This window comes from Vulpes lagopus, chromosome 18 (genome assembly GCF_018345385.1).
Source record: "Vulpes lagopus strain Blue_001 chromosome 18, ASM1834538v1, whole genome shotgun sequence".
In the NCBI taxonomy this organism is placed as follows: Eukaryota; Metazoa; Chordata; class Mammalia; order Carnivora; family Canidae; genus Vulpes; species Vulpes lagopus.
The window spans coordinates 15549605-15571053 of record NC_054841.1 but is presented as its reverse complement, the minus strand read 5'-3'; the positions used below and the strand labels follow the sequence as shown (position 1 = coordinate 15571053).

The 21449-nt window shown below is 45.6% G+C and overlaps 1 protein-coding gene across 2 annotated transcripts in view; it reads right to left on the bottom strand.

The window, feature by feature from the left end:
- The window catches only part of RIMS4 (regulating synaptic membrane exocytosis 4), a 63213-nt gene that overhangs the window by 23969 nt on the left and 17795 nt on the right, over positions 1 to 21449 (bottom strand). The window lies entirely within an intron of this gene.

Here is a 21449-nt window from a genome sequence, read left to right as displayed (position 1 = left end):
TCTTATTCAAGACCTTCCTTGACCACTCCCTGCCCCTACCACACCCCACCCCTCTCTGTCCCATCACCCTGCTTTGGCTTTCTTCCCAGCACCATCCCAGACATGTTGTTCATTGTTGGTTTCTTGGCCAGCTTCCTCCCCATGGAAGACGAACTCTATCAGTGCATGGTACTTTGCTTTGCTGCCAGCTGAATCCCCAGGGCTGAGAGGAGGGTCCAGCCACAGTAGTTGCTCAATTAATAACTGATGGATGAAGGGATGTCTGCCTTGAGAGTCATCTTAACCCTCAACCACCCATGGTAGATGGGTCTGCTCTTCCACTTTAGCATCAAGGACATAGAGACACAGAGATTAAGTCAGTTGTCCACACCACTAGAGCCAAAAAGCAAGGGGGAATGACGGCACCAGGAATTGATCACAGCTCGGTGATCAGGGTAAGCTTTTCATTGCCTGCCACCCTGTAGGGACTGTGGGTTTGCTAGAGGTGGGGGTAAATCTTCAGGGAAATCTTCTCCATGTCTCTAGACAGACTGAGACGAACTCATATACCTCAGGGGCTTCCTCAGTGCTTGCTGACCAACTCCCTGGAGCAAAGCAGTGCCACCCAAATCCTACCATCCTTCTTTGGCAAAAGGTAGGGGAACCTGGGTCTGTGTGCCAGCAGACAGAGTAAGACCAGGATGCCTCCCACTGGCCTCCTCCTGGCCTCCCTCCTCCTTCCCTCTCTGACTTTAAAAGGCACGCACACACACACACACACACGCACACACACACAAAGAGACACTGTGTTTCTCAGTATGCCTACGTTTGTCTCCCACATGTATCTGCATTATTCAGGCACACGGATGTCCACCACAGAAAAACACACAGTAACATATAAACACACAGGATTATACATGCAACGACACAGAATGCCTTAATGCATGTCTGAGTGTTTATATTTATGCATTTCTATGAGTCTCCAGATACCTATCATTCTGTCTTTCTGAGGCTAAATGGGTACGTGCCAGTCATACACACAGACGCATATTCATAAGAAGTATACGCCAACCCACTCAAGAAATCACACAGAGAAACTGACACTGTGCATTTCTCCGTGTGTGTGTGTCACCTGGGTATTTCTGAACACACAGGGGAACACATGTGTCCCTGTCTGTGCTTCCTTTCTTTCCACAATTTGTTCTTCCCCTAGGCTGTATGTGCAACACACCCAACCATTTCTATGTTTTTCTGTGTATGGCAGGTGCTCAGACAGAGTAAGATTCAGAAATACACACATGCTCACTCAGAAGCACAGACTCACAAGCACAATGAGATATCCCCCAACTCACACATACACACACACACTGTGCACATATATGCCCAAGATATAAACCCACAGCCTGGCACCCTTCAGGCAGGCTGCAGACACCTGCCTGGGGTTTCTACCTCCCCACCGAGCCCTGTTCTAGAGACTCACACTTGTTTGTCTCCACCCACCAAGGTCTGACACATTTCTCCTGGAAGAGAGAGAATCAAAGTATGACACAACTCAGTCCCCACAGGGGCTAAGGAAGAGGTTTGGAAAAGTGTGCTTCACATCTGTCTGGCATTCTGCAGCACCAAAGCAGTTCACATCCAAGTGCCCTATATGGGCTTCAGATCAGGCTGGTTCTGCAATCAGCTGGGACAGGCACAGAGCTTAAGCTCTGCACAACTAGCTGCCAGACCTTGGGCAAGGCAGGTAGCACCTACCCCATGGAGTTGCTGGACATTAGCCACAGAGCCTGGCACATAGCAGGTGCCAAACAGAAGTAGCCACAATGACTGCAGAGTAAGACCTCCCAACCCTTCCCAAATTTGCTCACACCAACTATCTTGCATTTCCCCAGCATGCCACCTTCCCCACCATGGGAGTCCCCAATCTGGTACCCAACCACATCAACAAGGTCCACAACCTAAACTCAGCCAACTGATCCCCCATTGGCCATCTCTTACCGACTCAGTCAAGGTCCCCAAAGTGTCTGTGCCAATGCTTTCACACTCCTCACTCCATCACCCCAACCAATGACCTTTCTCCCACTTGGCTGAAAGATGTGTTTCTTTGACTTGCTCTTTCTTCCAAATTACACCTTCCTCTCAGATCTTTCAACATGCCCCTCAACCCTCCCCTCCTCTCTGGAAGGAAGGGGTAACCCTTCTCCTGGCCAAGGCTGATCCGCCACTTGTTCTCCTCATCCCATTTCCTCCCACCCTCACCAGGAACTCCTCCTACCATTTGTCCTCTCTGGGTCTTGAATCTGCCACCTCTCCATTTTCTTGTTCTTTCTACTCCTCCTGCAAGTCTGCTCATGGCTTTGCTTCTTCTACCACCCCCTTCAACCAACAAACTTCTTCAGGGAGCAGAGACAACCACACACTCATTTCTTGCACTGTGCCTTCCATTCCATTCACACAGCTTACCAAACCAGTCTCCCAGGACTGCTCATGACCAAGCACAAGGGCCTTGTCTCAGTCCCCAGCTCCTGAAATATGGTGCTTCCACTCACTCAATGAACATTTGCTGAGTTCCTTATTGTTCAGTGGGAAGCCTTCGTGGAGCTGTGGAATGTGCTTCTAAGTGCTGGTTTCCACTGATAAAGCACAGGTGGATGGAAGACAGAAAGGAACTTCAGCCTCTGCTTTGGGTCCATTGGGTCCCAGAAACAGACCCCCTTGACCCGCTGTAGCAGACAATGCAGACACTCCACCCATCTCTCACAGATCTCCCCTCTTCCTGCTCCCGTGAGGCCCCTCCACACTGGCTTCTGACAACCACCACCTGCCAACTTTTCATTTGTTTCTCAGGCTTCCTTTGGGCTACTAAGCCTATGATGCTCCCACACGGGCAAAGGCATAAGTGCCTGTGAGTTTATGACCCGTGGTCCCCTTAATCAAAGCCTAAATGGAACCCGAGAAGGAACCTTCAATCAGGTCCTTTGCCTCAGGACAGAACAACTCTGAGGCATGACACTGGTCCAGAGGAATCCCGTGGAACTGGCTGAAGCTGTGCTCTGTGGGATGTGCCTGACCCCACATTCCTGCGTGCTTCCTGCTTCCCCCTCTCTCCTGTGGGGATGCTTCCGTCACCTGCACGTGAATCTCATCTTGGGGTACTTGTTGGAGAAATCTAACTTAAGACACCTGTCTTGACTGGCACTGTAAGGAAGTCAAAGTTCAAAATATTTGCAAGGAGGGCTCCAGCATCACAATGGGAACACCATTCCCTTCATGAATGTGGTGCTAGAAAGAGCTGCTGCATAATGAATTCAGACTTGGGGAAGGGCATGCTTTCCAAAGGGATGGTTAAGGGGAGCAAAGGAGAAGCTACACTGTCCACCGTTATCACAATGCCCCAGTGGACAGGCTTGGAGTTTAAGTCCTACAAGCTTTGGGCACCAAATGCAGCTGGCTACTGTAATGTACAAATAAGTGGGAGTTTGGATGACCAAACTCTGCACAGAGTAGAGGAGGTGGCGTGGAATATGAACAGCTGGAGTCCTGCCAGGAGACAGCAACAACAATTTTGGTACCAACACCACTGTGTGCCAAACACTGCGCCTGATGCTGGAGATAGAAGAGTATGGGAGTGGCATGGTCCCTGCCTCCACGGAGCACACAGTTCAGAGGGGGAGGTTGGCACTGAACAGATGATCACATTGATTAATCACAAGTGTATTAAGTACTTTGATGACCAAGTACAAGATGTAATGACAGTACCCATTGCAGGGCCAGTGGGAGGGAGACTAACGTAGGCTACTGATTACTTCATTCTTTGAACAACAGTCACTTCAGATCTCTCTTTTGGCTTCCGTGACAGTAAATTTTATGAATTTCCTCCAGTCCCTCTGACCATTGCCTCCATCCCTATACATGAGGCCCTTACCATTCAGTCCACCCACCAACATGGAGCAAATGAATCCCACCCCCAACCTGGAGCCCTTAACTCTGGCCAGAGCAATATCTCCAACTGCATTCTGAGCATCACTACCTAGGTGATGAGCAGAATCCTTGAATGCAGTCTGGCCAAAACTAAACCCATCCCTGGTCCTACTACCCCCAGTCAACTCAGCCATGCAGGCTCAGAACCCCCTCAGGACCTCTCTGACTTTCCCCTGTCTCATCAAATGGCGGGTTTTTTTTTTAATAATTTACTTATTTATTTTAGAGAGAAGGGGAACATGAGTGGGGGAGGAAGGGGCAGGGGGAGAGGGAGAAGCAGATTCCCCACTGAGCAGGGTGCCAGAAGTGGAGATCAATCCCAGGACCTCAGAATCACGACCTGAACCGAAGGCAGATGCTTAACCAACTGAGTCACCTAGGTGCCCCCAAATTGCAGGTCTTATAAGGTCTTTGCCTGTCATAGCTTTTATCACTCCCCTTTCTTGTCCACTTACATAGCCAACTGCCCTGATTACCTCAAGTCTAAACTACATCAACAGCCTCCTAACTGGTCTCCCTGCTTCCAACCCACCCACCCAACAAGTCATTAACAGATTAACTATCTTAAATTACCACTTCAGACAAAAATATTCCACTCCTACCAATTCATTCTACACAAATAGTCACAAAAGTACACAAAGACATGCATGAAGAGGTTTCCCATGTATCATTTACATCATTGAAATGCTGGAATTAACTATCCATCAAAGGGGACCAGTTTACTAAATGACACAACCCCACAATGAAATACTGTGCAACAATTAAAAAGAATCATCTAGGGGAGCTTGGCTGGTTCAGTCAGTAAAGCATGCAGCTCTTGATCTCAGGGTTGTGAGTTCAAGCCCTACACTGGGTATAGAGCTTAAAAATAAAACTTTTTTTAAAAAAAAGAATCATCTAGATCTACATATACAATGACACAGAAAGACTGCCTCGACATATTGTTAACGAAGTACGTTGCAGGACACTATGTAAATCATAATACCATTTTTGTAAAGCTATAGATAGCTTATATATATTTGGGAGGAAATCTGGGAGGATCTGAACCAAACTGTTAATGGGTAAGAACTGTAGGGAGAAGGACTGTCAGAAGAGGGGTATGAAGGATGTGTTTCTGTGACTTTAAAATCTAAATAATGTAAGATCTAGACAGAAAAGTGCATGAACCCAAAGTGTACAGCTTGATGAATTTTCAGAAAGCAAACATACCTATATAACCAGCACCCAGATGAAGAAACAGAGCATTGTCAGGCCCCCCCCAGAGCTCACTCTGCTGTCTTACGGTCTCTCACTCCCCAAGGGTAGCCACTACCCTGATCTCTAATACCAGATATTAGTTTTGCCTGTTTCTGAACTTTATAAACATAATGGCCTTTCTGGGGTGGGTGGGGGGCAGCTGGCTTCTTCTGCTCACTGTTATGTTGATTCTCTTGGATCCACTCTTGTTGTGTATAGTTGTAGACTGCTTATCATTACTGCTACATAGTATTCCACTGTATGAATATACCACAATCTATTTGTCCATTGCACTGCTTAGTTTTGTTTTGTTTTTCCAGTATGGGGCTATTAGGAATAATGTTGCTGTGATTACTTCGGTTCTTGGCCTTTACGGGAGATTCCCACACGTGTCTCAGAAATACACCGAGGAACAACTTCTGGGTTATAGGGCAAGTATTTGTTCAACTGCCAAATGACCTGCCAAAGTAGTTGTAGCAATTTACACTCCAACCAGCACATTGGGAATGTTTTATTTCTCTTTTGTATGCTTCTATGACTTTTCAATTTTTAATACTTAAATGTATGAATTCTATAATGTAAATGAAGGTGAAATATAAATTTATAAATAAATCACTCCAATCATGCCATGATCTTATTTAAAGCTTTAGAATGGCAGAATGGCTCCCTGTTGTCTGCCAAATTAGGTTTAATCTTTGCATCCAGGCAAGCAAGACTCCATTATGTGATTCCCAACCCAACTGCTACGGGTCTCCCCCACAGTCTCCACACTCCAGCCCAGCTGGGCACCTTACTCTAGGTACATCCTCAGTAACTACTCACCTTGGTTTTCTCTCCTTTACTTCCTTTCCTTTTTCACCTTCTATATCAAAATTCTAACCATCCTCCAGAGCTAAGCTTTAAATAACACCTATAATTTATTCAGCACTCACCAAACTCTTAGGGCTGTTCTGAAGATTAACTATAACAATAAGGTAATATAATGATACAAACACTTAATCTCCAGGATGTCCTAGGTAGGTGGTGGCATACAGCAAGTACTTGATAAAGATGGCTTTTATTAATATTATTACCACTGGGTCAGATGTCATGCCTAGTGTTCTAAGTTGGCATCATATCATTTAATTGTCACAATAAACTGCAAGCTAAAGAGTTACTGCCCCATTTTACAGAGGGAAATAAGAATTAGGAAGGTTAAAGAACTTTCCCAAGGATACACACCTACTAATGGCAGAGCCAGAATTCAAATCCAGGTCTTTCTGACTCCAATAACCATGTTTTTAATAAACCACTAAACTGAACTCATGAAGCTCTACCACAGAACTCAAATGCCAGCTCTTCCACAAAGACTTCCCCGATCAGGCTCCCTGAGTCCCAGGGCCACTTCATCTTCACCTCTCCTAGGTATCTACTCCACTGCACCTCAAAACACAGTCCTCAGTCAACCTAGTTGGTACCTGTGTCTACAATGTAAGCTTGTTCTTCCCCTACACCCCTTCAGCACCTAGGACAGCACCAAACACTGCCCATCTCCATGAGGAGTAATTAATTGAATTGGCTTTATATTTAGGATGTGCCCCCAAGAAAAAGGCAAATTCTTCAATAAAGAAAACAGGTAAGTTTCAGTCAGTTGTTTATACCTGAATGTGAGTGTGTTTAATGTACCTTCTCCCAGGAGCAAGCATTCCTAAGGAACAGCATAAAAAAAATGATCATAATGATCAATTATTAGGGTAGATAGATAGCATTATTCTTAGCCCTTACCCTGTGCCAGGCACTAGAGATATAATTTAACCATAACTCTGAGAGTCAAGTGTCATTATCCTAATTTTACAAAAAGGAACCAGGCTCAGAATAGTTCAGCAACTCATCCAAGGTTATACCACACAAGACAGAGCTAGGTTTTAAATCTGTGTGAAACAGATCCTATACTCTTAACCATTAGCGATTCCAAGAATGTGGTGATGGGAAGCAGAGGAAGGAGAAAATACAACTATTCTCCACTTTGACATTTTATTGAAGATGGGTCTTTACAGCGTTGTTTTCCAGATGAGGAGCCCAAAGCTGAGAGAGGTTATGTGACCTACTCCAGGTCCCCAGGCTCTAAAACCCCTCACTGCATTGCTAACCAGAGTAATCTTGTCTCTGTGAATGGCCCACTACAGGTCCATATCACAGTTTGTGAAGTTCCCTGGACATAAGAGCTCTGGGTCAGTCTGTTATTTTAAACCAGGATCAGAGAAATATCATGGCTGCTGGGACGCACTGCTTCTCCTGCCCACTAGCACTGTCCTTCTTATTCCCCTGAGATAAATACCCTGGAAGCAGCTGCTCTTCTTCCTCCACAGTCAACCTCTTCCTGGCCTAGCTATTCCAAGTGACTTCAGCCTCATACATCTCCCTTGCCCACGCCTCATCTGAAAATCAAGGCTGAAATGACATGCAGGCATTCAGACTTCCTTAGCCCTGATGCTGCCTCTGGCTGTGTCTCCAAAAACAGGCCAAGGAAGCATATACCCTAATTGAGGGCCCTTTACCTTCCCCTCTTCTCTCTAGAGCTGTCAAAATCTGCCTTCCATTCAAATCAGAGAAGATTCCATTTGGAGGGAACTTAGAGGTCATCCAGACTAATGCCTTCCTGTGTAGAGGGGCAACTGAAGTCTACAGAGGGTCGTGAGTTGATGACTATGTTAAAATTAGAATTCAGGTCTCTTCATTGCCAACCTCTCAGCCCCTTTCCACCATAAACAGACAGCCATTTGCCATGGTTTCTGGAAGCAGCAAAGCCTAGTTACTAAAACCATGGACAATGTCACCTGATAGCCGGAGTTGTAGAGCTGCCCCCAGTCATTTTATTAGTAATGTTATCTTGGGCAAGTCATTTAACCTCTGTATCTTGGTTTCCTCCTCTTCAGGGAAATGGACAAAGTAACAGAAAATAATGGAGAAAATAAGTACCTCATAACATTTTTATGAGAATTAAATGAGTTAATATTTGGTAATAAAAAAACACTTAGAACAGGGTCTGGCACATAACTGCTTTTTATTAAATGACATATAAGTATTTGTTAATTAAGCAAACTGTGTCTCCATACGTCCTTCTAGGGACTCAAATTAGAGGCTTCTGAACACCCACCCAGAGGCCAGTGTTGGTTCGATAGTTTGGAATACATCGAGAACTTAGTTAAAACCCAGATTTGTCTGTCCCCTCTCCTGGGAATTCTGGTTCAGCAGGACTAGGGTGGGGTCTGTGAATCTGTCATTTTAGAAGATCCCCAGGTGCCTCGAATGCTTGGTCAGGTGGTCAGCCTCCACTCCAACTTGTGTCCCAGCACCAGAGCATTCTCTTCTGCCCATTCCCCACGTTGTGGCCTGCATGAACTTTCTAAAATGCAATCCTGAATATGTCATCTCTTTGATTAAAAACCTCCAATCATATACCTCAGTGCTTGCAGAATAAATTCCAAAGACCTTAACACACATTGCCTTTCGGATCTAGTCCCAATCTACATTCTCAGCCTATTTTTTCCCTCTCTCCAATATGCTCTCCATTCCATTCACACTGAATAATTCAGGTAATTCCAAACATCCCATGTGACCAACTACCCTAAAATGCCTTGCCAATCATCCTGCATATAAAATTCTTACCCTCCCTTTTTCTTCTGGAGAAAGATGCTTTTAAAAAACAACTGTTTGGGGCACCTGGGTGGTGCAGTCACTTAAGCGTTTGACTCTTGGTTTCAACTCAGGTTATGATCTTGGGGTCGTGAGGTCAAGTCCCCCATTGAGCTCTGTGCTCAGCACAGAATCTGCTTAAGACTCTCTCTCCCTCTCCTTCTGCCCCTCTTCTAAAATAAATATTTTTTTAAGAAACCTCTTTGTTGAAGTATTTTATGCACATACACAGAGAAAAGTATACAATTACATGATGTAAGTGTATAACTTGATAAATATCACAAAGTGCATTCATCTATGGAACCAGCAACCAGCTCAAGAAACAGAACATTACCAATACCCCAGAAGTCCCTCATAAGCAATGATTATTTCTCCAAGAGTAGCATCATCCTGACTTCTAACACCACAGGTTGGTTTTGCCTCTTTTGTATTTTTATATACACAGAATCATCTACTATATGTTCTCCAGTGTCACTTTTTTTAATTCAACATTATGTTTGCAAGTTTCACTCACATTGATTGTTTTAATGCAGTTCATTCTTTCTCATAACTTTATTGTCTTACATATCAACACTCTATTGCTGATGAACATTTGGGTAGTTTCTAGCTTGCAGATACTACAAAAAGCTCTCTGAAAGCCATTCTCATATGTGCCTTTTGTTGACAATTTGTGTAGTTTTTTTCTAGGCACAAACCTGGGAGTGAAATTGCTGGGTCATTACAGACATACATTTTAAATGCCTTTTAAAAGGAAGTATGATGTGGACTAGAAAAGTTAAAACATTATCTTTCAGCAGGAAGCAATGTTCTGAAGAAATGAGGCTCAGAACTAAAATATTTTGGGAAGAAGGATGGTGGGAAAACTGATGATGAACTGTGTATCTGGCTCACATTTATATTCCCCAAATGTAATATTTGTTAAGTAAATGTATAAAGGGCAGACAGCACCCAAGACAGAAGAGGAAGGGGTGAAAAAGGCCTGGAACTCAGTAAGCATTCAATTAATGCTGGCTATTAAAATTAACCTCTTCAAGGGTCATTGGCCAATGGCTCACTGATACCATCTTTCATATACTGTCATCATTTCACTGATTCTAGGACACACATTTTTTAAAGATTTTATTTAGGGATGCCTGGGTGGCTCAGTGGTTGAGCGTCTGCCTTTGGCTCAGGGCATGATCCTGGAGTCCCAGGATCGAGTCCCACATCAGGCTCCCTGCATCGGGCCTGTTTCTCCTCCCTCTGCCTGTGTCTCTGCCTCTCTCTCATGAGGCAGAGACACAGGCAGAGGGAGGAGCAGTCTCCCCATTGAGAGCTTGATGTGAGACTCGATCCCAGGACCCCAGGATCATGACCTGAGCCCAAGGCAGAGATGCCCAACCACTGAGCTACCCAGATGCCCCTAAGACACACTTTTCAACACCTTTGAAATTAAGGTGTGAATGACAACTAGTGGCAAGTCAGTCGAAGTCTGATGGTATATAAAATAAAATTGTGGTTAGGAATTGAAGACTTCTTAGACCTATTACTGAACAGGACCTGAAGGAGATGTGCTGGGAACTGTCCGTGGTGCTGACCCAAGTGCAGAGGCTTTGGCTTGCCTGGGGCGGAGGTGGCAGCTCACAGGGAGGGGAGACCTCAGAAAAACCCCATCCCTGTCTGCTTTTAAGCCACAATTTCTTTCCACTGGCTTAATGGTATCTCAAATCCCCCCCTTCCACATAAAGACTTCCCACTTACTGAGTTCCCAGAGCTCAACTTACGTTACCTTATTTAATCCTTAACTGCTATTGTCTCGATTTTCAGAAATGAAAGTTGACTCCGGAAGTTAATGAACCTGACCAAGACGGCAAAGCTGTTAAGTGGAAGAATGATCTTGGTTCAGGGCAGACGACAGTGTAATCTGTTCTTTAGGCTGCTTTACACTGGGGGGATGAGAGGACAGAGCTGTGTGTGAATTCCTCAGAACTTTTTCCAAGAGGATTTGAAGGGGGGAGAGGGAGAGGTCATAAAGATGCAGAATGAAATTGGTGGGAGCAAGGAAAGCAAAGGGCATGTAGTAAGAATCTGAGAACACTAGACAGGGAGAGTCTAAAGATTTTGAGAGAATTAACTGGGTAAAATATACGAATGTGCTTCATAACTCTAAAGAGTTCTGCCCCTGGAAGGAAATACTATTCTCATTTGTCGAGTGAAATATGCATTTACTGAGCTCATTTCCTATCCCATGCTTTTCCTGGCCTTGGAGATTAGAAGACGACTTGTCCTTAAGGAGCTTACAGTTGGTGGAAGCTGAGGGGAGAGATAACAGATAAGTAATTGCCATTCACTCAACAAACTCTTACCAAGTGCCTATTCAGTGCCAGGGTCTGTGCTAGAGATTCATAACACAGCTGAATTAAACACAGACATTGTTGAAACTCCCAGTCTATGGGGAGACAGACAAGTAAATGGGCAATTATAACACAAGCTGTTATAATTACAACATACAATAGTTCAAGGACTGAGATATACACATAGTACTATGGGAACTGAGGAGTAATTAATTCAGCAGTGGAAGTAGAGGCAGTGCTTGAGTTGTAAGAAGAACTATTTCAATACTGAATTACATGTGGTTGCAAATAAAATCACAGCAAGATTTTATTGTAGATGCAAGTACTACCTTCTAGGAGTTTATAACCAAAAGCCATATTGACACATATGTAGGGAAAATGCAAAAAAGGCAGAACCAAAATGCAAACTGAGGATGAGAAACTCTGAATGCAGAGTAAATGTCTTTGGGGCAGGAAGGGATCCTATACTTATCAGGGATAGTCAGGGGAAAGTCATTCACTCTACTCCTGCCACAGTTGGAGAACTTTCTAGAGAAGAGGCATTTCAGCAATCATTGGAGGGAAGACAATTTACAGTCTTCACAAGTGGTTGCCTTTCCCCAGGAAGCCATTCTAAATAGCCCTGGGGAGAAGCTGAGCAAGCTCTGGAAGAAGCTGGGTTGTGGGCAAAAAGATAGAGTCTACAGTCCCATCTGGCACTAGGAACTCTCAAATTCACAGCATTCATGGCTTCCAGAATCTGCTCAAACCTATACTACAAGTCTGACATCATGAACATACCAGGTGTTCTGTCCACACTGGATTACTCACTGTTAATCAAATACAGCCCACATACTTCCATCTTCTTAAGAGCACAGGCTTGGGAACCAGAATAACTGGTTTCAGGACTTACAGCATCATTCTGCCACTTTCTGAATAAACTAAAGAAAGTTACTAAACCTCTCTGAGCATCAGTCCCCTCATAAAATGGAAATAATAGAACCCATTTCTCATTCTTGTAATATTGATCTGCTATCACTGGATTATGCTACAGTAACAAATGATCCCCAAATCTCAGTGGCTCATAGATTAAAGGTTTAGTGTTTGCTCACATGAAACATCCTTCTGAGTTAGCTGTGGCTCTATCCCATGAATGCTTCTGCAATCCGGATGAAGGAACAGCCCTATCCGAGACATGATAATCTCATGGCAGAGGAAAATAGAAGTGATGAAACTAAAAGACAGCTCTTCCAGCCACTGAGCTTTTTTCTATGTATATTTAAACATTTTGAAGAATATACAAAAGGATAGATAAGAAATAGGTCCCCTAATAATGTGAAAAGGTCAAAGCTCTCTCCCCTGCACACACATTGCAAAGAGAACCCATCAAGCCAACAAATGATCTGTTAGAACAAGGCAGTGTGTTAGTCTATTTTAGTGCGGATTCACATTAATTGTGAAATAAATCCTCTTGTGCCCCTTGCGGGGCTGACCTCAATGACATAATATGTACAGTGACTGCCACGGTAAGATAAAGGCACTTGGTAAATTATAGGCACTATTCTCAACAATATTCTGAAATGGATACCAGCGTCCCCAATTCTCAGAAACTCTCAGAAAACCAAGGCTCTGAGAACTGAAGCAGTTTGCCCAAGGTCCCACAGCAAGTCAGTTGAGGGGCAAAATGCAAAACAAACCTGCCCTGACCACACAAAGAGTCAAATGTTCACAGCAGCATTATTCATAATAGTTTAAAAGTGGAAACAACCCAGGGCACCAGGGTGGCTCAGTGTTTGAGCGTCTGCCTTTGGCTCAGGCATGACCCCAGGGTCCTCGGATCGAGTCCCACATCAGGCTCCCCACAGGTATCCTGCTTCTCCCTCTGCCAATGTCTCTGCCCCTGTGTGTCTCTCATGAATAAATAAATAAAATCTTAAAAAAAACAAAGTGGAAACAACCCAAATGTCCATTAACTGATAAAGAGCTAAATAAAATGTATTATATCCATTTTGTGGAATATTATTCAGCTACAATAAGGAATGGAGAACTGATAAATGCTGCAAAACAGATGAACCTTGAAAACATGCAAAATGAAACAAGTCACATGAAACATGAAACATCACATATTCTATGACTATTTATATGAAATGTCCAAAATAGGCAAATCTGTAGAGATAGAAAGATTAGTCGTTTCTAGGGGTGAGGGTGAGGAGAGACAGGAGAATGAGTACTAGTGGGCACAGGATTTCTTTCCGGGCAATGAAAATGTTCTATAATCGGTTGTGATGATACCTGTATAACTAGATGTGCTAACAACCACTGAGCTGTACACTTTAAAGAGTGAATTGTAGGGTCTGTAGTTATAGCTTTCACTCTCTATATGTACCCATTTCCTTTCCCTGGCCCTGCTCTTATCCCCTCTTCTACACTCACCCTCCCCCACCCCACAGAGCCAGTAGCATGGAAATGGGTCAGGCGTCTTCAGGTCAGCGTTGGCCTCTGACAGGGGCAGCAAAGGGCTCCAGCTGAGCAAGGGGCCAGCATAGGAAGCCTGTGGCAAAGGCCAGGTGAAGCCTGGGCTGTGCACTCTGGACCTCAGACACGCCATCTTCAAAACACACACGTACACTCATATCCTCACAAAGGCACGCAGATGAATACATGCAGTGAGCACATGGGAGAGAGGGGAATCTTACTCCTAACCATACCAGAGTAAGCCTTCGGTTTGTGCCGCCAGCTCCCCACTGGCAACTTCCTCAGGATACATGTGGTCAGCTTCCTTCAGAGCCTACTAGACTCCAAAGAATTAACCAGGACCAGCTCAGACCAATTAGAACCAGCTGGAACCACCAGCACCAGCACACATCAGAACAAACTCACCTTAGATGAGCTGTTCTCAGCACCAGAGGCTGCTGGTAAACCTGGCTTCAAGCTCTCACTCAGCTCATCCAAATATCCAAATATCACAGTTGCTTAACATCCAGGCCCCCTTTGTACTACTCTGCAGGAGGGAAGCTAACTGACTAAGGCTTTCTAGGCAAGAACTTCCCCCCACACCTGCTTAATGCATGCTGGAGTCACATACTCCTTGGATAAAAGGGCCACCTCTTATCTTCAAACAGTTTCAACAAATGTCTTCCTTGATGTGGCCCAGCAGAGCTGCTGAGCACAGGTGGGCCCATCCTGGCCAAGAAGCCTCAGTTTCTCTCCCCTCCCTCAAATGAAGGCAGAGACCATGTCTACCTTATAGACTTGCAAACCTGGCCCTCAGCAGGCACTCCAAACACTTCAGGAAACCAAAGGCAGAGCTTCCAAATTCCAGCCCTGAGCTTCTCAAACTTTAATGTGCAAATGGATCATCCAGAGATCTGGTTAAAATGCAGACTGGATTCCGTAGCTCCTGGGTGGGGCCTGGAATTCTGCATTTCTAACTCCCAGGTGAGGTCCAGGCTGCTGGTCTGTGGTCCACACTTTGAATAGCACTTTAGCCCATTCCATTCACTTTTTAGATTTCTTCACATTTTTTCTTTTCTTTTCTTTTTTTTTACAATTTTATTTATTTATTAATAAATGACACGGAGAGAGAGGCAGAGATATAGGGAGAGGGAGAAGCAGGCTCCCTGCAAGGAGCCCGATGTTGGACTCAGTTCCAGGACCCCAGGATCATGACCTGAGCCAAGGGCAGACGCTCAACCACTGAACCACCCAGGCGGCCCTCTTCACCTTTCTTGATTGTGCAAGGAGCCTCTTGAGAAGCTGACAATAATTATTTTCTTTCCTTATAAAAGTACCTGTTAACACATATATACACAGTAAGCTCCATAAAAATTTTGAGGTTTGCAGTCCAGTGAAAAACCTTTCTTTTCAGATAGACACACTTTAGTTCTCGTAAAAAAAAAAAAAAAAAAAAAAGATACAGTAGAGGACAGAGAACAAAAAAGCCCCAGCAGAGTTAGGACTCCTGGGTCTGGTCCTAGCTCTACTACAGACTTTCTGTGTGACATCAGACAGGTTTCTAACCTCTCTGTGCAATCACTTTTCCCACCAAGAGGGGACTGGATTAGATGACAATGATAAATTGGTTTTCTCTTTTTTTGCTAACTCTGATAGCTGTTGTCTAAAATCCTCTGTGTTAAGAACTCTTAGACTGTGTCTGGACTTGGCAGAAAAGGGTGCTGTGATTGATTGGTGATGCCTGCCATGTGCCCAAGAAAGAGAGGCCTTAATTGATTGGTGATGTCTGCCAAGGTCCCAGGCCTGGAGGTGATGGGCTTCCTGCCAGGTTATCAGTCTACTCCCTGGAGTCCCCCCAGCTGCAACACTCCATGGCTCATTTAGAGTCATCCCAGACTGGGGAAAGAGAAGTCTGTGCTTGTCCTCGAGGGGGCAGGAAGGGATCATTCTTTAAGTCGCTGGCTTCTCAAACCTGCGGGCCCACAGCCCCCTTTGAGACGCAATAGCAGAATCCCGCTCCGTGGCAGAGAAGGACAGCATGTCCTTGCACTCCCATCCTTGGCTATTTTTAACTCCAAGGACAGAGGCCCAGGCAGAAGCTGAAATATAGAAGGGCTGCAGCGAGCTACCCAGCCTCCTGAGGAAGGGGAAGTCACCAACCTCCCATGGTTCCCAAGTTGCTGCATCGTTGGCCAAGTGAGACTCAAAGCAGGCTGCCAAGGGATAGGAGAACGTTCCTCTCCTTCCATGTGAGGAGGAGGCTCTGCTCCTCCTTTCTGCAACCACAGACCCTTGCTGGTCCCCATCCCACTACACCCTATATGTGCTCATTCATGCATCCAGTCCACATATGTGTGCCAAGTCTCATACTGGTGCTGAGGACACAGCATGGAGCAAGGTGTATGGGGGTCCTTGTCCACTGAGCCCTTCCAGGATAGGGTGGAAGACAGACCGCAGTGGTATAGCACAATTCCATAGTTACAACTGAGCTGACTGCTCAGAAGGGGACTACACTATGGTCACCTCCACACCTGTGAGCTCCTCAAGAGCTGAGATGTTCTTCATCTTTCTATCCCTGGAACCTAGACCTAACCTGGCACAGAGGAGGATTCAGAGGATATTTGTTGATTGAAAATATTACATGAAACATTTTCTGGAGCTTGAGGATCCTACAGGAACCTATCTCAGACCAAATGAGATCCAATCATTCATTCGCTCACTCACCAAGTATTTTTCTGAGCACTTTCTACATGTCAGGCACTGAAGCTAGATAGAACAAGGAACAAAATAAAGGAAACAAACTGCCCTCCTGAAACTGTCCTAGGCACTGGAGGTAGACAGAGCAAGGAACAAAATAAAGAAGAAAAACTGCCCTCCAATCTGGGAGAGGGAAGGAAACATGAAACCACCCAAATACATGAAGATATAGAGGGTGCTAGAAGGTCATGAGTGGAAGGATGGGTGGTCAAGAGAGGCCTCATTATCATATTCGGGTAAAGGCCTGAAGGAGGGAAAGGAACAAGCCAGGTGGATACCAGGAAGAACAGTGCTCCAACCACACAGATTCTGAAGCAGACTTAGTGTCAGGCCTGTCTGACGAACAAGGAGGCCAGAATGGCCAAAGAGCCAGCAAGGGAGAACAGTACAGATGAAGTTTGAGATGATGTGGCAGGTGAGGAAGGATAGATCTGGACAGACAGACACATCAAGCCTGGCATACAGTGGATGAAAACAATGGGAGGGCAGTCATAATGGTGGTGGTGGTAGTGATGATGGCGATGGTGTTAGAAGCAGCCAGCATTCACTGGACAATGATGACATGCCAGGTGCTATGCTACACAATGAACATGGATTCATTTATTTAATCCCTATAGCAGACCATGAAGGAGACCCTATCTTAACCCCATTTCACAGATGGGGAAGCTTGGAGGTGGCAGGGTTGGGACGAAATGCCGGCAGTCTGGGGCCAGAATCCTCTTGTCTTCCTGAACACACTAGCCCTACTGTACACGTAGGTGCCAGTTTCTTTGCCTCCCAGAGTTCTTAAACTTCTTGGACTCCTTTGAAATTCTTTTGAAAGCTGTTTATCTCTATTAAAAAATTCTGGTTTTCTCTAGAAAAAAATACAGATGCACAACGGCACAAGCTACATATATTTTCAAGAGGTTCAATCAAGGTGATAAACCTCTGGCCCTGAAACTAAGCATGTTTTAAACATTTGCAGCAAAAGCAAGAATTGTCAGAGTTGTCCAAAGAGGCAGGAGAAGAACATGGGCTCCTATAAAATCAGCTGAAACAACTGCTACTATTTAATGTCAAGAGCCTCCTGGGACTGAGTCACCTGTAGATTTGTTTTATCTCACTTAAACCTCGTCTGAACCCTGTGAGATGATTGTTATTATGCCCCTTTTACAAATGAGGAAACTGAAGCACAAAAAGGTTAAGGGACTTGCCCAAGACCACGCAGCTGGTTTTTTGACAAAGCTAGAATCTACCCCCAGATCTGGCTGACCTGAGACCTCAATCTCTATTCCACACAGTCTTCTTCTGGTTTCTCCAACTGCACCCCTTCATAATCCCAGAGAGGGCAAGAAACTTGCTCAAGGTCTCACAGCTCAGCACATGCAGAGCTGGGACTGTGCTGTCCAATATGGCAGCCACTGTCTACATGGGACCAGTTAAATTAATTAAAGTTTTTAACAATGAAGACTTTGGTTCCTCAGCTGTACTAACCACACAGCAAGTGCTGAAACAGCCACATGTGGCCAGTGCCAACCGCTTTGGGTAATACAGACAGAGAACATTTCCATCATCACATTTCTATTGGACAGCATGAGTCTACAGCTCAGCCTCCTGACTCTTGACCCAGCATCTTCCCACAGTCAGAGGCTACTAGAAATGAGATCTGCCTGATGAATGAAGTGGATGGACAGGAAGGCAGGAGCAGGGCAGCTGAAGTCATACAAGAAAGCAAGTGAGCTCAGAGAAAGGCTCATAGGAGGGAAACTTAGATCGGCACCTAATATGGGATAAAAGACATGTGAGCCACTGGCTTGAAATCCACCTCACCAGGCAGCAAACACGCCTGTGTGTCTATCATGGGGACCCTCTTCTAACTACAATGCTTCTCATTCCTGCATTGATGTCTGTGATTCCTCACCAGGAGATGGGGCCTTTCGTCCAGTGGAGAGAGGACGAATGGCAGCCCCCTGGGAATGAGAACTCAGTGTTCGAAAATCCTGCTCACCTTTCCAGGACAGTGAGGAGGCCGAGAGCAGGGGCATTCTGCAGCCAGCCAGGGCCAGCCTTGGACCCAACAAATGCGGTCAGCCCTGGACTCAGGGAAGCCATGCTGTGGGCACCAGACAGTGACTCAGGGTTGGGTGGGGGCTGTGGACAGTGGACAAGGTGTCGGCTGCACCCGCAGCTGCCAGAACAGATCTGAAGACCCTAACCACGCTCAGGCTGCAAACCCAACTCAGCAGAGCCAGTTGAGCAGCCAAATCCTACACTTCTCCCCAAGGACTCCTTTATGCCTACAAGATGCTCGAAGGCACCATAACTATATTTTCCCAGTGGAATATCATGGAGGAAGAGAATAAAGGACCATACAGCTATCCCTAAACTGCCCAGGACCAAGGAAATCATGGGGGCTAAAGTAGGGGTGTGGGTGGGGCTTAACCTTGTGCATAATGGTCCTTCCTTCCCTCCTTCCCTCCCAGAGGGACTGAAGCAAAAGCCTGCTGATGGTAGTAGAAGACACCAATTAAATTCCCTTCCCAACTCTTATCAACAGAGGAACTCCTCCAACCCTCAGAGCTTCGTCTTCCCATCCATAAAAGGTGCGTGATTTTACCACCTGCTCCAGCAACTTTAAGGTTCAAATGATACTGACAATACCGATGACCATTGCCAGTGAAAGAGAACTTTTTCACGGTGTACCACGTCACCTGCAGTAGTGCTGGGCACACATCAAGCACTCAATAAAAACCTCTATCTGCTGAATGTAAATGTCTCATATAACAGTGTAACAGTGGTAGTAACAATAATTGTTATAATTATGAAATCGGTGCCTGACTCCTACCCTGAGCCCAAATCACACACTACTCAATCCTTCCAATGACCTGATACTATTATCATGCCCATTTAAGGGATGAGGACACTGAGACACAGAAAGACTCATTTGTTTAAGGGCACAACCAGGAGGGCAGGACAAAAAAAGGGGGAGGAGGTTTAAATGCAGGTCTCTCTGAATTTAAAATCTATATGGTTTCTGCTTCTCAAATTAAATAAGTAATTTTGTAGACAACAAAGGGCTGTGCAAATTTGATTTTCAGCATCATTATTATATTAGGATTAATGGTGAAGGTGACTCTGAGCACAAAGGAAAGACTTTCTGCAGTTGAGCTGTCAGCAGAAGGAACTGCCCTGAGAGATTCAGCTTGTCCCTCACCGTCATCCAAGGGAGACTGGACAGGGGACCAAAGCAGGTCCCCAGATGGACACTGGATCAGTACAGCAAATCCCAAGTGTGCTCCACCATCAGAATCATGTGGGGAGCTCGTGAAGAAATAGATTTCTGGGTCCCACATGAGTAATCTGGGTTGGAGCTCCAGATCCTGGTATCAGATAGAAAGGCATGTGCTCAGCAGGCTAGGAATCACTGGACTAGTGAAATGCTGAGCACCCTCCTTATCCAAGACGTGAGATTCTAGAAGCCATAGAAGCCACCAAAGGAAGCTAGAGCGTGCCCTCAAGAGGCACACAATCACTGAAAAACAACAAAGCCGCACACTCATGGCCCCGGAGACCCCTCCTCCCAAGCCACCTCCTCTCTGGGGTTCCTGTCTCCTCCTGCCTTCTTTCACCTCCAGCATCCCATCCTCCAGGATGCCTCTCACCCCAACCAGAGCTGGGAACCCCTCTTTGGGCTTCCACAATGACAAGGTCTCATTTGCGGAAATCTATGTCTAGGTCTACCCCGCCACTCCAGGCTGTGACACAGCTGGGGCCTCACTTTTATCCATGCGCTCAGCACCCAGGGCCTGGCCCAGCCTCGATGTTCACTCAACACCTGCCTAGAGGTACTTGCACTGCTCCATGAAGGATGGGCAGAGGAGGCAGGCAGGAAAGCCACCGCTGCAGGAAGGAAGTAATCCAGGTCACCAGGTTGGGAGGAAACAGAACCTACAAATTCTCCCTGCCACTGTTCAGAATCGGCCTGCGCTATTTATAGCTCACAAGCCTTCTGCTTCTCGCATTTAAATGCGGGGCCAGGCATGGAATAAAATCCTGGCTAAGTCTGTCAGTTTCCAATTTATTTATTTATTTATCTTTTACAAGAACAAGAGCAAAAAGCAGGAACAGAAATGAGCTGTGGCCCTTCGGGTGAGCCGCCTTGTGCCGTCCCTGGGCCTGCCTTGGCCAGGCTGTGGTCTCTATGGACAAATCATACACAATTCGAGACCTGATCCTAGAAATCAGAGCATCCCTGTGGAGACCAGCCTGTGAAGGTCCTTTTAAGGTGATTTTTAAATAGTGGCTTCAGTTTACAAAACAGTATCACAGCATGACCCTGCCTTGGTTTAAACACTGCACACCCATGCACACATATACACACACATACACACAACTGGAGGGAAACAGCCCCAGTGGTTAAGCATTCTGCTTTTGGATGATAGAATCAGAGTCGTTTTTATTTTCTTTTTGGGTGTTTTCTCTGCATTTTCTCAAAATCTCCACCATGGGCACCCACAGCAGAGACTCCGAAGAAAACTGGCTTTGCTGTTTGCTAGGTTGTGACCTTGGAGGAGTTCGGGAATGGCAATAGGACTGGACAGGATTGAGGACTGTACAAGGGAATGTGCGTGAAATCTTAGCACAGCATCTGGAACATGGTACGTGCTCAGGAAATGTCAGCTAGTACAACTGTACAAGTGTTTGTGACTAGTGAAAGCATAATGTTGTTTTAAAAAATTAAAGTGATAAGCGGTGACTTTACCACTCCCAGCATACCAGGAGCCCAGTAAAGGGACTGGGCCACCGCCTGGGAGGGCTCAGAGGCCTGGGTCCCAGATCCATCCTGGCCAAAAACACAGCATATCACCCTCTAAAACTCACTTTCCCAGCTTTGCAAAGGATGGCGGTAGGGGTGGGCAGGACATCTCTCTTGTCCCTCGCAGCAAGGCCCAGTAAGTCTGAATAGGAGAGAAGAGTTCTACTCTCCGAGATGGGCCCCAGGCACTAGAGCCTTTCCCAACCATCCACCTGTTTCCTGCCCCACCTCCTCTTGAAGCACTTACCTCACCCCCA